A 16,119-nucleotide genomic window follows, 5' to 3' on the forward strand; every position below is an offset into this window, starting at 1 on the left:
TGAGGGGGAGCTGGAACACAATTCCTCAATGCCCTTTTAGCTCTGAATCTATCACCCTAGGATTCTAAACTAATGAAGGTGTTTTCACTATGGCTGAGCAGACTGGGCTCACCTTTCTACAGAATAAGTTTCTCGCCACATTTAAAAAGACGACTTGTTCCTTCACCACCCATACCTTTATGGAGAACCAGAAAAAAAAAAAAGGAGGTGGAGGGAGAGTGAAGTGAAATTTAAAGAACAAAAAAGCACCTGCACTGTTGCCTAGGCTAGAAGCAGAGCTTCGAGCTGCCATTTTCACTTTCAGCATCCAGCGGACTTACAACCCAAACAGACCAGGTGGGTTACGCTCAAGTTGGTTTTGCTACAAGCATACATGTGTGCAGTGATCATTTTTGTAATGATTACTAGCTTACATACTGAGTTATCACCTGTGTGACGCTGGGCAAGTCACTTAACCTCTCTCTGCCTCAGTTTCCTTATCTGTAACACAGGGATAATAATAGTACCTACTTCCCAAGGTTGTTATGAGGATCAAATGAGATAATAATTGTAAAGTGCTTACTTAGCACAGTGCCTGGCACATCGTGAGTGCTATATTATTATTCTCATAAGGCTTCTTCTTACAAGGTGCTGGTTTCAGCAAAAAGAAAGAACAGTTTTTACCTTCACTTCCTCCATTGTAAATGGAGAGGATTGGACTGGATAATTGCTAAGCTTCCCTCTTACTCTGACACACTATGATTTTGTGACACAGGGTCCTGTTCTAATTCTGACACTAACTAGCTATGTGACCTTGGGCATGTCACTTGAGCAGGCCCACTCTCTGGGCCTCAGTTTTCTCTGTGGTAAAATAAGCAGGTTGGACTATGTGGTTTCTAAGGTCACTTGTGTATGCTATGATACAGGGATCTGGTCCTGGCTTTGCTACTAACTAGCTGTGTGATCTTGAGTATGTCCACTTAGTTTCTCTGGTTCTCTGTTTCCTCATCTGTAAAATGATGGGATTAGACCAGAGAATCTCTAAAAATCCATTCTGCTTCTAATATTCAGTGATTCCAGAACTATCAAGGAGCAATGCTAACCCTTCTAAAACATTCTATTAAACAAAAACAGGTTCATTCTCACAACACAAATACATGCCAATATTCCCTTTGAGCCACATGAGAGGAATCTCTGGTGGAATAGCTAACCTTTCGTCCCCCCTATGACTGGAGCTCTGATTCTGTCCTGGGACCCTGGGCTTTGACAAGGAGACCTTTCACCTCATCTTGCCCAAAAGTTCTCAACCCTTTCCAAACACCATTTTACTCCCCTCTATGTATTTTATTTACTTGTCTATTTATTTATGGAGGCAATGGGGTTAAGTGACTTGCCCAGGTCATCACCCTACATCTTAAGTGTCTGAACCTATGTTTCTCCAAAGGAGGGGTGGGTAGGGGTGGGAGGCAATAACCAAGCCCCCACTGTCTTAAAGATATACCAACATGTCAAACATCTGGGATTTCATTAATATGGGAACTCCTTTCACTTATACCCATCCATACCTTAGTGGGTAAGTCTTAGAGGATTGCCTGAGGCTCAGAAAGGGCAGTGACTTGTCCATGGACCTACCTAACAAGTTATACAATGCAGAATTTGATCCTGGGTCTTCCAAACTACAAATTAAGTACTACTTCACCACTACACCGTGCAGCCTCGACATGACAGGATAATTATGTTAACTAAAGGACAGTTAAGACATACCTGGGAATGAAGCACTGCTTGGGATGAGGGCCCTTTCTACTCTGTAATACTGTAATTCCTACAATCAGTCATGAGGCTGGGACACACATGTTCAGAATCTAGCCATCCAGATTGACCCTAGAAATTCAGCTGCCCTTGATCTAAGAATAAATGGCGAAGCTATTTTGATGGGAAAGAGAGACAGGCAGACAGAAACAGAGATCCGTAAGAGAGATAGAGACAGAGATAAACAGACACAGATGGAGACAGAGAAAGACAAAGAAGATGAAAAAGATAGAAACAGAGAGTGGGAAGAAAGACAGAGAGGGGAAAAACTAGAAAGACACAGAGAGGGAAAAAAGAGAAGAGACAAGCAAAAGAAAAACAAATATGCTATGCATAGATGATATCTCTTTAAAGCAACAAAGAACAGGGAAAAAATTAGGTTACGTTTGGGGTCTGGGGGAGGTTGAGAAAGAATCTGGATTGCCCAGCGGCCAGCTCTGAATGCTGTGCACTGTATTGATTATTCAGTGGATGGCACTAGGAAAAGAATATCGGAGAGCCCTAACAAAAACCACTGGCGAGGAAGAGTTTGCAAACGTCTGGCAATTAGCACAGTATGAAACGCAGACTGATCTATGCAGTAGCAGATGGCCCTGAGGAATAGATCATGCCTTGTCCAACTTGATTAGAGCTTAGGAGATGGAATTTACCCACACGTGACAGAGGCACCTCTCTGCTGCCTAGTGACAGGGGCTTAATCCATGATGTCTAGAACTCGCTTTCCCTTTCCTGGGCCTTAACAAACAATTCATGAGAAATAATTGCTGTTGGTATGTAAAGAATGATTCATTTGGCCTCCTCCCACCCTGATTTTTAACCAGCCTGGGCTTGGGAGGGTAAAGTAGATGCTTTCCGACAAGAGGGCTTTTTTACTCACAGTCAGCGGAAAAAAGGATCATCATGTCACACCTTGCCTGTGTGGATGCCAGGCTGGGGGTGGTGGTTGTGCTTTCTGCTTCAAGCTCTAGCTTGTTACTTTTGAGGGAGAGGGAGGAGGAAAAGGGTCCTTGCACCTTGGAGATGGCTCCTGTTTCGAGTCTCATGATTGTAACGGAGTGGTTCTAAGCCTTTTTTGTGCCTTGGATTCCTTGGACAGTCTACGTATTGATCCCTTCTCCAGATAATGTTTTGTTGCCTAGACTCATAATTGAAGGAAATGCTCATTTTCAGTTAGAAGCTAGTGAAAATAAAGATGTATTTTTATTTTCCAGACAAGTTCATAAGTTATAAAATCTATCCACGGACCCTGGGTTAAGAAGCATTATATAATGAGAGAGGAGTAAAATGGTCAGCTTCAATGTCATGGCCAGTAGGGAAGGAGCCTAGTGCCAAGATTGAGAGGGCACCCAACTCCATGCCCTGTCTGATGTCTGCTGCCCAACTACCATGTCCCTTTTCCTGGCCCATTCACAAGCCCTCCTCTTCCTTAGTGTTCGCCAGCCACCATGACCAGGAATGCTATCCTCATCTCCTTGTGTGCCTCTCTTTGGAAAGAGAAAATAAGGGGAAAAGTTCCTCGGAGGTAGATGCCAACGCATAGGGGAAGCCACATGACCAAAGAATTTCTCTGAACCGCAACCCGAAGAGAGACCAGAGGCCAACAAGACAGACCAAAAAGGGCCACTTAGTTCTCTTCCTCTCTTAATTATAATCCCATTTGGAAGTAAAGCTCTGTCATCCTGTTTCACTTAATGGCTAGTTTCTATTCCTGTCCTTTCTCCACCTATTATCTTTTGCAATATTCAGGCTCTCTGGGTTATGAATGGGCAAAGCCTCTCCTGCTCCTTGCCTGCCTGGTCTTCTCTGTCTTTTTAAATATTTCAGTTGCTCAAGACTTTTATTTTTTACATTTCGATTTCCTGTAGTACAGTAAATTTATCTTGGTCATTCAATCAGGTTCTCTCCCAGCTCTTCCCCTTATCTTTTTTTATCCTGCTTAATTGAAAATACCTACATTATCTTTCCAGCCAACATGCCAACTGGTGGTAAATCTGCAGATTGTCTTGATAGAATGACGTCTGAGGGAAAACTTGGAAGCGCTGGGCTTGTTGGAGGACAAGGGAAAGATATTAAAACCAACTTCCTACTTTGCTTCAAGGTTAAAACATACAGTGCAGTCCTCTTCCAAATGAGCTTTTCAGGATTCTTCCCTTATGATCAAGTTAGGAGCCAGACTTTCTGCTCATTTCTCATAAACTGAGGCTTGAGCTAACCACTAACTACACTCCATCCATTTACCTCTCCCCCAAACTGAAGTAAATCTGAGCTCCAGACTTTTAATAGATCCTGCCAATGCAACATTAGTGGATTGCTGGTAAATATATATCCCAAAAGCACAGTAAAAACCAATGTTTGAGAATGAAACCACATCTTTTGTCCGATGCCCTGTTATGACCTCCATTTAAAACCTCTTTCCACTCTACAATCATAGATTTCAATGTAGCTAACACGGTTTTGAGCATCATCTATCTTGCCTACTAGGATATTAGGATCATAGAATTGCACTTACTAGCTGTGTGATCCTGGACAAGTCATTTTACACTGCTCGCCTCAGTTTCTTCTCCTATAAAATGAGCTGCAGAAGGAAATGACAAACTGCTCCATTATCTTTGCTAATAAAACCCCAAAAGGGGTCATGAAGAGTCAGACATGATTGAAAAATGACTGAACAACAACAAAAAATGGCAGAGTTGAAGGGAAGGCCATCCAGTCCAACTCAATCCCAAACAAGGATCCTCTCTAAAACATATCCAACAAGAGGTCATCCACAAACAACTTTGCAAGATTTAAGAACTCAGATCAATGCAATGACCAATCATGAGGTTTGCTACCTACCTCCTGAAAGAGAGGTGATGGACTCAGGATGCAGAATAAGACATCCATTTTTGGATATAATCAATGTGGAGATTTGTTTTGTTTGGAAGCTATATAGTACAGTGGATAGAGTGCTGAGAAGTTCCTGGAGTTGTGAAGACCTGGTTGAAACCTAGCCTTTGACACTTTCCAGCTGTGTGTCCTTGAGCACATCATTTAATTTCTCTGCCTTATTTTCCTCAACTATAAAACAGGGATAATAATAGCACCTACCCTACCTGCCATACAAATAAAGTCAAATATAGACGAATGAAGAAATATTAATTGCTCATGGGTAGGCTAAGTCAACATAACAAAAATGACAATTCTACCTGAATTGATTTACTTATTCAGTGCCATACCAGTCAAACTACCAAAAAGTATTTTATAGAGCTAGAAAAAATAAGAAAATTTAACTGGAAAAACAAAAGGTCAGGAATATCAAGGGGATCAATGAAAAAAAATGTGAAGGATGGTGGCCCAACAGTACCAGATCTCCAACTGAATTACATAGAGGTAATCATCAAAATAATCGGGTACTGCTTGAAGACCTCCAGTGAAAGAAAACCTACAACTGCTAAATTGTCCTATTCTACTTTCAGCCAGCTGTCACTGTTTAAAAAAAAAAGTTTTTCCTTATATCAAGCCCCAATTTGCTCCTACAAGTTCTACCCACTATGCCTAACTTTGTCCTCTTAGAATTCTGACTCATATACACACAGATGGCAGGAACGACCTTATGGTTAACTTAGAACTTCATAATGGTGATTTGACACTAAAATCCTGTCTTATCATGACAGAGACGTGACCCTCCATTTTCAAAGCCTATACTACAGGAGCAAAAGTCCTTCCATGGCCCTGTGGCAAGCTGAAAAGGCTCCAAACATGGGACCAGCAGTGGCCTAAATGTATGTTATCCAAGAACTAGCCTCTCTAAACTCAAAGAGCTTCACCAGAAGGTTGACCTTCAAGGGAGGATATTTTTTTCAGCTATAGTAACAATATGGTGTTAAAAGTTGCAGTCTGGATTGGTGGAGGAAGTGCCCACAACACTTTGATGATGGGTTATTGAAGTACTGAAATGAGAGTACAGTTGCTGAGTAACCCGAGAAGAGCACTACCACCATTGACTCTAGATAACACATGCCATTCTATACATGATCCACTGAATGTTAAAATTCATGGAAATCCCTCACCTCATCAAGGTGAATTGGCTCCTCTTTAAAGACTTATTGGTTAGGCTCTATTTGGATGTGCAACTTAACTAAGTAAAAAGAAGGAGGAGAGAGAAGGGAAAAGGAGAAGAAGGGGAAGGATGAAGAAAAAAGATGAGAACACTAATTCGGAGGAGGAGGAGGAGAGAGAGAGGGAAGAAAAGGAAAAGAGCGAGAAAGAGAAGGACAAGAGGGAAAAGAAGTAGTAGAGGGACAGGGAAAGGGAGACGGGGGGAGGGAAGAAAAGGATAAAAGAGAGAGGGAAGAGGAAGAGAGAAACAGAGGGAGGGAGAGGAAGAGAAAGGGATAAAGAAGAAGAGGAGAAAAGAGGGGAGGAGAAAGAAAAAAGGAAAATAGAGAGAGGGGGAGAAAGAAAAGAGGGAGAGTGAAGAGAAAGAAGAAAGGGACAGGGAAGAGAAGGAGAAGAGCAGTAAGAAGAGAGGGAAGGGGTTTCAATTTGAGGTCACACAGGGCACCAAGAACCAGGGACGTGATTTAATTTTCAAACATTGGTTTTGCCATATCTTTGGCCCATATGTACCTATTAGTAATCTTAAAATATTTCATCAGTATAATTAATGAAAAGTCTAGAGCTCAGATTGGTTAGGGGGTGATATCAGTGGGTAGAAATGCTGCTGGCATTATCCCAAAGTAAGCCTATAGAAGATGAATTTACATCTCAACACATTTTACAAAATTGCAAAAGCAGTCACTTTTCCCATCTGATAGTCTACAGAATATGAAATATAAAACAACAATAATAAAATAACAAATTTTCCCAGAACTATTTTTCTCTGAACTTCATCTAATATGAGAGGAATGGGATAACAGTAGTAGTGCCAACAATAATAACTGCCATTTATAAGAACCCTTTTTAGGCTTGCAAAGCACTTAAAAAATATTATTTCATGGGATCCTCACAGGAGCCTTGCAAGTTAAATGCTATGGGTGTTATTTCCATTTTACAGATGAGGAACTGAGGCTCAGAGGTTAAGTCCATAAATCAAAAAGCAATTAAATGTCGTAAGAGGAATTTGAACCCAGAAATATGGCTCTCTATTCACTAAGGTTTCAGTGATCAAAAAAGATGAACATAGGGGGCAGCTAGGTGGTGCAGTGAATAGAGCACTGGCTCTGAAGTCAGGAGGACCTGAGTTCAAATCTGGCCTCAGACCAAACACTTGACACTTACTAACTGTGTGACCCTGGGCAAGTCACTTACCCCCAATTGCCTAAAAAGAAAACAAAGAGAGAGAGATGAGCTTGGAACAGCTCTTCTCAAAATCTCAGTCTTCCTTCCCTTCCCCGCCCCCTCCCCAGCAATGGGTTTAAGTGATTTGCCCAGGGTCACACAGCTAGTAAATGTTAAGTGTCTGAGGCTGGATTTGAACTCAGGTCCTCCTGACTCCAGGACCAGTGCTCTTTTATTTTTTTCTCTCTTTATTTTTCTTCCTTTTCTTTTAACCCAGATTGATGAATACCACTAGAAAATGTTCTTCCAGCTTTCTTTCCCCTTTCCACTTGTTCTTATAGTCTGGGCAAGAGCTTGGAGAAACCATTGCTGTTACTGAGATCCTGCATCTCATGCCCTGAGCACAGTCCCAGCTACTTTTTTCATCCAGTGAAATTATAGCCTGTTAAATCTGGAGGTCGTCTCGTCCAGGGTTTCCTAAGTTTTTTCCACTTGCGTTCCCTTTCTGCCTTTTGGTAGCATTTGTTGGGTTTTGTTTGTTTGTTTGTTTGTTTGTTTTTTGCTTTTAGGCAATTGGGGTTAAGTGACTTACCCAGGGTCACACAGCTAGTAAGTGTCAAGTGTTTGGTCTGAGGCTGGATTTGAACTCAGGTCCTCCTGACTTCAGGGCCGGTGCTGTATCCTCTGCGCCACCTAGCTGCCCTGCATTTGTTGGTGTTGTGTGGTATAAGGGCATGTGCAATGCAAAGTGCACATGCTGTGTGTTCAGAACCAAGGCTGTAGTGACGTTGCCCGATGCAACACAGGCAAGAGCTGCCAGAAACACCTTGGATTCATTACTTGTTTGATTTTTAATTAATTTTTGATCGCTGTGCATTCAGAAACATTTTACTGTTGCCAAATTTTTCCCAACTCCATATGGGGTCATGACCCACAGTTTAATATCTAGTCCAGTTTAATTTCTAGTCCAACCTTCTCATTCACACATGTGGCCTAGAGGATCTGACCCTCCCAATGTCACACAGCAAGTTAGTGGGAAAACTGAGATGAGAATCCAGGTCTCCCAACCCCCAGCCCAGTCTTCTCTTGCTAGTATCTAGTCAGCCCCAACTCAGTAAGAACCCATGGAATACATTACCTAATAGCAGATAGTTTGGGGAAATAGCAAAGGATATATTTGATTTGTGCAGTGTAGTAGGAAAAAAAAACTCACAGGATTTAAAGGATCTGGGTTTGAATTCCACCCCTGCCACTGACGATTTACATGATCTTGAGCCAGTCGATCCCCTCCCTAGCCTCAGTTTCTTCTTCTGTAAAATCAGGAGGTTGTACCCAATGACCTCTAATTTCCCTTCCAGCTCTTTAATCCCTGAAGGAGCTATTGACTGCAAGAGACGTAATATGGGTAAATGTCATGAGTAAAAATATATTCGCACGTACAACAATTAGAGAATTCACTGAGGGGGTTGGAGTGAATCAGAAATTGTGCTAGGAGACTTCAGAGTGGGTGGGGTTAATCACTTGATTTCTGTACTCTCAGCAGCTAAAGGTATAAGGAGAGGAGAAACCCACCTAGGGAGCCAATGTGCCAGCAATGCAGAGAGGGAATATTCAGCAGCCTCTGCCAGGTGCCACCTTCACCCTGCACACAGCACTCCAGCTGACAAGTGGAGTTTGGGGAAGGGGGGTCGACAGGGAAGAAGGCCTAGAGAAGGCAGTCTCTCCCATTTTGTCATCTTAAGCCTCTAGCCTTGGGAAGCTCATGGGACACTCATCCACAGTCACCACTGTCCATGTCAGCAGTGGGAGGAGATGGGGGAGGGGATGAGATACAGGGAAGGGGACTGGCCTCATTATCACAGCCAGAGTCTTCTGGGGGAATGGCTTTCTCTTGAGAGTGACTGTGAGTCAGACAAATTTTTGCCTGAATATTTTCCTCTGACTCAGGCCCTGTGCCCTTTCTTAAATCCTTCAGACCCACTCATTGCTTTTTCCCCCTATCTTGCTAGCAACAAATATTTGTTTGTCTTTTCCCTGAAAAAAAAAATCTCTTAACTGTGGTTCAGTACTACAGTGGGTTCTTTTGCATGGGAAGAGGGAACCAAATGGCTTAGTCTTACTTAAAAGTTTGGGCAGGGAGATGGAGGTGGGGGGTGGAGGGAACACATGTTGAAACCCACATGCTAAAAAGCTCTTTTTGGGACAAAAATAAAAATAAAAAGCTTTCTTTATTAGGATACATCAATTGGGCCCCTTCTGCAAGCACTAAATGAGGCAGCAGTCACGTTGATGAAGCAAGAATTAGGGCTCCAATCAGACGAGCACCTCCAGAGGTTTGCAGTCCCAAAGCCTTAGATATCTGTGTACAAAACTCACAGCCACACATGCATGTAAGTGTGTAAGTATGCATGTGTGTTTGTATGTAGAGTGAGTACAGTGGTATAGTGCTGGACTTGGAATCAACAAAAGACCTGAGTTCAGCTCTTGTTTCACATACTTGCAAGTTGTATGAACAAGTCACTTAATCCCATTAGCCTCAATCTCCTTACCTGTAAAAATGAGGGAAAAAATAATAGCATCTACCCCCCAGGGTTGTTGTGAGGATCAAATAGGATAATATGTGTAAAGTACTTTGCAAACCTTAAGGTAATCAATAAATATTATATTATCATCTATATATAAAATCATAACTATATTATTATATTTAGATACATTATATATTCTATCTACATATTATATACATATATATTATATACATACATATATTATTATATATACTACATATATTATATAAAACATACACACATTATATGACAATATTATATATACACATACACTCATGAGTACATACACAAATATAGGATGCCTACACTAAGACTTTGGGAACACCCTATATATGGATGCATTTACATTGCTGTTGTTGCGATGGTATCATTTCAGTCATGCCTGACTCTCTGTGACCCCATTTGAGGTTTTCTCAGCAAAGACACTGAGTGGTTTGCCATTTCCTTCTCTAGCTCATTTTACAGATGAGGAAATTGAGTCAAACAGGGTTAAGTGACTTGTCCAGGGTCATACCCTAGTAAGTGTCTACGGACGAATTTGAACTCAGGACTACCTGACCTGGTGCTCTATCCGCTGAGCCACCTAGCTGCCCATGCGTTTACATCCATATATAGTATAGGCCTATGTGTATCCGTTTGGGTGTATATACAGGTGGTCATACATACATATATATAATACACATGTTGTATATGTGTACATATGCAGACAGGGAGAGGATTGGCACGATTTTAGTATGCTCACCCACTGAGAGGAAGTCCTGGCATAATAGATAGAGCACTGACCTCTGAGTCAGGAAGGCCTAGGTTCAAGTAGCAGCTCTGACTCACACCCACAGTGATTCTAGGTAAGGAACCTGGCCCTCAGGGCCCCTTTCAGCACCCCAGGGACCTCTCTAAGGCTGTGGATTGTAGAATAGCTGTTGATCTGCACTGGTAGGAGTCCTGAGTTCTCTGTCCCAGAGAAATCATAGCTCTAGTGCAGAGAAACCTGCCCTTCCCCCATGAAAATCCTCTCCTTCCCTCAGGACCCAGCACACATCCAGCTTTCTCCACACTCTTCCCTGACCACCCCAGCCTGCAGTGATCTCTCCCTTTGCTGAGTACAATTACTGTCTGCCTGATTCATTTAGCAATTAATCATGTGCCACCTTGTGACATCTCTTCTATTGTCCTTTGAACTGTTATTTAAATATTTCCCTATTTAACTTTTCATATGTTTGTCTCTCAGCCTACTAGGAAGAAGAGCTCATCTCCTACCTCCCAGTTCCCCCTCTACCCCACCAAGTGCATAGAACAGTGCTGAGTGTCACAGGAGATATAGAATTGAATGGAGGCAGAGAGGAAAACCCCCCCACTGATTCTGCTGTCAGCAGATCTGGGTTCCAATCCTTACTATCAGTATAATCTTGGATCAGTCACCTGTCCTCCCTGGCCTTCAGGCTTATAAAACGAAAAGATTGGATTAGACGTGCTCTGGAGGTGTCTTCCCACTCTGGAACCATGACCTTGTGATCTCCCTCCTCTCTCTCTCTCTCTCTCTCTCTCTCTCTCTCTCTCTCTCTCTCTCTCTCTCTCTCCCTCCCTCTCTCCCTCTCTCCCTCCCTCTTTCTCCTTTTCTCTTCCTCTCTTTCTCTCTTCTTCTCTTTTCTATTCTTTTTCTCTCTCTTTCCCCCTTCTCTCTTCCTCCCTCCCTCTCTCTCTCTTCTTCTCTTTTCTTTTCCTTTCTCTCTTTCCCCCTTCTCTCTCCCTTCCCTTCTATTTTCTCCTCTCCTCTCCTCTCTCCCTCTCCCTCTCTCTCCCTCCTTCCCTCCCCCCCCCTCTCTCTCTCCCTCTCCCCCTTCCTCTCATCTAACTGGCTTGGCTGACATGGAAGAAAACATGTGACTTCAAAATCAATGTCTACCAGTCAGTCAACAGATATCTTTTAAGTGCCTACTATTTTCCAGGCACTGTGCTGAGCACCAAAGATACAAAGAAAGGCAAAAGAAAATCCTTGTTCTTGGTGGAGTTCACAGTCTAATGGAGGAGACATATGCAAACACCTAGGTACAAACAAGCCCTATCTATACCAGATAAATAGAGAATAACCAAGAAAGAGAAGGCCCTAGAATGAAGAGGGCTGGGCCCAGCCACTTGGGTTCTTCAGAAGCTGAGAGAGAAAATGTTAAGTAGCATTTTGGGGATCCATGTGGGAACCACAGTGGTCTATTGCTCCCCCAGTTCTGAACATTCCTAGGTTACAGATTCAGTGAGAAGCTGAGGGTGCTGAGGGTGTGGGAAACCAAATGGTTTTCTCAGGTACAAACCACATGCCAGATAACCACTGGGCTGTGGGAGGGAGGATGTCATAGAGGGAATTCAATGACCTCTTAGATCCCGTCCAATCCTTCTCTTAAGGTGCTGTGAGGTTAGCCTCCTGAGTGCTCTCCCTGTGGCACATGGCATTTCTCTAATGGCAGTCACATGTAGCAGACAGCTCTCCAGGAACCTTCCCAACCACATGGCTTTATTTTTATTCTGGCACAAAGATTTCGTTCCAGGGCCCTGTACTAGGGCATCCTAACCTCCCTGTCACCCCCTCACTACATGGAGAATCCTACCTTCTAGACTCTTGATCTCCCTACAATAGAAAAGGTCTCTCCATGTTCCTGAGGAAGGAAGGGCTAATGGCTGGGGACCCCCAAGAGGAATAATAGACACTTCTTGTTTCTTTAACTTAAGGAAATCTAGGTCCTAGACTTTCTTAATGAAAGGATTTGTTCTGTGAAGTTTGGATTCAGTCAGATGGCTGCACTTGAGGACCTAGAGGACAACATGTGGCCTCGAGGCTGCTGGTCCCCACCCCTGGTCTAGGCCCTCCCCTCTTCTCTACTGCTTCACCCTTAGGGCTTCTGGGCCTTTCCATCTGCCTAGTGGCCAAACTTTGCTGTGGCTGTTCAATTGTTCAGTGGTATTCCACTCTTTGTGACCCTGCATGGGGTTTTCTTGGCAAACATGCTGGAGTGGTTTGCCATTTCCTTCTCCACTGGATTAGACAAACAGAGGTTAAGTGACTTGCCCAGGGTCACACAGCTAGTGAGTGTCTAAGGCCAGATTTGAATTCAGGTCTTCCTGACTCCAGGCCCAGCATTCTGTTCTTCCATCTTATCTATGCTTCAGCTGGCTAGCATTTATACTGTGCTTGGCTTTCCATATGCTGTCCAACAACCCTGAGAGGGAGGTATTATTATTATTAGCCCCATTTTACAAATGAGGAAACTGAGCTTAAGAAATATTAAATGACTTACCCCAGGTCACACAGCTGGGAAGTGTCTTGAGACAAGATTTGAACTCAGTTCTTCCTAACCAATGCAACACCTACCTGCCTCCCCCAATTAAAGATTGCCTTGCTTTTTCTCCTGGTATCCCTAGCATTTGGCATATAGTATCACTTAATAAACACTTCTTTTTTTCTCTTTTCTTTCTTTCCTTTTTTTCTCTCTTTCTTTCTTCCTTTCTCTTTTTCTTTCTTCCTTCTTCTTTCTTTCTTTTTCTTTCATTTCTCTCCTTTCTCTATTTCTTCTTTCCTTTCTCCCTTCCTTTCTCTTTCTTTCTTCCTTCTTTCCTTTTCTTTCTTTCCTTTCTTTTTTCTTTTCTTTTTTCCTTTTCTCCTTTCTTCCCTCCTTCCTCTTTCCTTCTCTATTGTCTTTCTTTTTCTCTTTCTTTCTTTTTCTTTATTCCTTCCTCTTCCCACCCTCCATCTTTTCCTCCCTCTCTCTTCCTCCCATCCTTCCTTCTTTCATTCCATTTATTCATTCACTCCAAATAAGACTAGAAGGGCCCCAATCCTCATTCCATGGAGGTAGCAGAAACTCAGCAATAAGGAAACTGAGGCCCAGAGATTGTGACTTGCTCAAGGCCATCTATGGTGATAAGTATGCACACCTGGTATTCAAATACAAATCCTCTGACAGAGCTGGTACAGTTTCGTTTGTATGCAAGAAAAAAAAAACAACTCATCAAGGCGAAAGTGATTTGCCTTAATCTTAGGAGGAAGCCTGCGACCCATTTGTCCTCCCCACCAGTTTGCCCCTCCTGCTTTCCCTCTCCCGTTCAGCCCCAAGGTCAAGCGGAGAAAGCTTCCCCACCCTCCCTCACTGGGGCACAGATGCTTGAATGTCTCTGTTCTTTTAGAAAGGCTCGGTCTGAGCCCGTGAAGCAGCTGTGATAATACCCGTAGCCACATCAACAAGATCTGATTGGGGTGGGGGGGGGGATAGATTGAGGGAAAAGGGGTGGGAGTGAGGGAAAGAAGGCCTATTTGAAATAAAGTCTTTCCTTATTTTCATTTCAGAGGTGGTATGGTTCTACCTGCCTTTGCAGCCAGTATCTGGTGACACAGCACCCCCTGCTGACATGGGAAGGTTTTGCGTGCATACATACATGCTTAGCAAAGTAAGGATTGTATAATCCAGTGCTGAGTTATTCAATTAAGGAGATAGAGAGCACTTGGAAGATCTGCCTTCTGCAATGAAATAATTTGGGAGGGGAGAGGCTGGAGATCTGTTTGGCTACTGAGAAGGACAGAAAGATGCTGCTACCCCTCTAGATCTCTGAATCTTCTGGCTTCCCAAAGCTCCTAAAGCCGGAAAGAAACGAGGCAAGTTCAAAGACTTGAAGAGACTCTCTCCTCTCTCCCACACCACCTCTCTGCCTCACCTAACAAAGGAGCAGGGCATCTATCAATGAGGAGAGAATCCCATACCAATGGGCTTTGGTACTAGGGTTACAATATTTATTTAATACATTTATATAGTTCATTATATTTGAGGTTTGCAAAACACACTGGCATTATCTTTTGACCCTCACAACAAGCCAGTGAAGCAAGAGAAATTATTATTAATAACAATAATTTGGAGAGATCCAGAGGTCTCCCTTTTTCTAAAGTCCTCATTGCAAAGTTCAGTCTCTGAAGGACATTACTGGCAATGAGATTGAACTAACTCTTTCCTCGATCTCGGTCGGACCCCACTCAACCTTACAAGGAATTTAATGTAAGGTGGGGAAGCCCACTGTGCTCTACACAGGCTTGAGTGGGGATAAATTCTTTGATTTGACTGCCCAAGGCTGGACAATTTAGATGTACATCCCCCAGCCCTTCATGAGAATGGTTCCACTTCTTATCGTAACATTCATTCTTCTCATTAATTGTTAACCAATCAGAGCTGATTGCTATCCACAGTTTCTGTGTTCCACCCACTCTTCCAAGGGTATATAAACTATGAGCCCACTGCCATGATTCATCTTTGGTCCGAGAGAGAGATGGCTAAATAACCATTCCTTTTATTCATAAAATGTAGCACCATTAATAAAAAATTTTAACTATCCAGAAACTATGTCTTTGAAATGTCACAATTATCTCCATTTTACAGTTGAAGAAACTGAGATTGAAAGAATTTGCCCTGGGTCATCCTAACCAGTGCCAGGGAAAGGATTTGAACTCAACTCTTCCTAATTCTACCTTTCTTCCACAGAAAGGAGGGTGTGATAACAGGGAGAATCAGCAGAAGGAGCCCTGTCCTTGGAGTCAGGACATTGAAATTCAAATCTTGATTCTGCTACTTATGAACTCTATGATCTTGGGCCAATCAGAAACCTCTCTGTGCCTCTGTTTATTCATCCATAAAAAAGAGAGGGCTGGACTAGATTATCTCTAAAGTCCCTTCCAGCTCCAAATCTCTGATTCTGTATGATGAGGTTATCTCTAAGGTTTCTTCCAGCTTTAAATGCTATGATCCCATAATCTGAAAGACACATACTAGCAGGAACAAGACAAATAGCTCTAAGAGTTTAGCGAGGGGACAGAGAAACAATTAGATTTCCACTAGAGTCTGTTGGTCACACCCCTTTCTCTACCTTGGGGAGATATTAAATGTGATAAGTTTATGAAAGACTCTAAGTTTCTAGGAAAACATATTCTTCCATTTGGGAGTACAGATCAGGTATTGACTCTCTCCATTTCACTTTAGCCGATTGCTGGAGTGAGGGGAAGTCTGTAAAGCCATCCATTCCAAGCCATAGTCAAGATAACTAGTCATCTGTCTCATTCTTATACCAAGGAGCAGTAACCAATTGAGAAAAATGAATGTTTAGGCTAATACCAGCTGGGGCTGAGATGGAGTCCTGGGCTCTTTTTAGTAAACAAAACAAAATGAAAGCAAAATAAAAGATGGAGCAGGGCTCAAGGACTGTGAATAACTCGCTAAAAGATATCTGAAAGATTCATGGAAACATACAGGGAAAACTAACAGGGAACCCTGTTTTTTATGAGTTTCATAGCTTGGGGGTAGTAGCTACCCTCAATCTCCTTCAATGGTTTAATTGCAGAATTGTAAATTACTGCTAGGAAGCCCATAAACAAACCCAATGATTAGGAACGGAAGAGGGAATGAGTCGGAAATCCTTCTCTCAATAAAATATTCCCTCCCTGAGTGTTTGTCAGTTTGCCAAACACAAGGTATTGGCACAC

Source organism: Phascolarctos cinereus, unplaced genomic scaffold, assembly GCF_003287225.1.
Source record: "Phascolarctos cinereus isolate Bilbo 61053 unplaced genomic scaffold, phaCin_HiC Scaffold_5;HRSCAF=322, whole genome shotgun sequence".
Taxonomy (NCBI): domain Eukaryota; kingdom Metazoa; phylum Chordata; class Mammalia; order Diprotodontia; family Phascolarctidae; genus Phascolarctos; species Phascolarctos cinereus.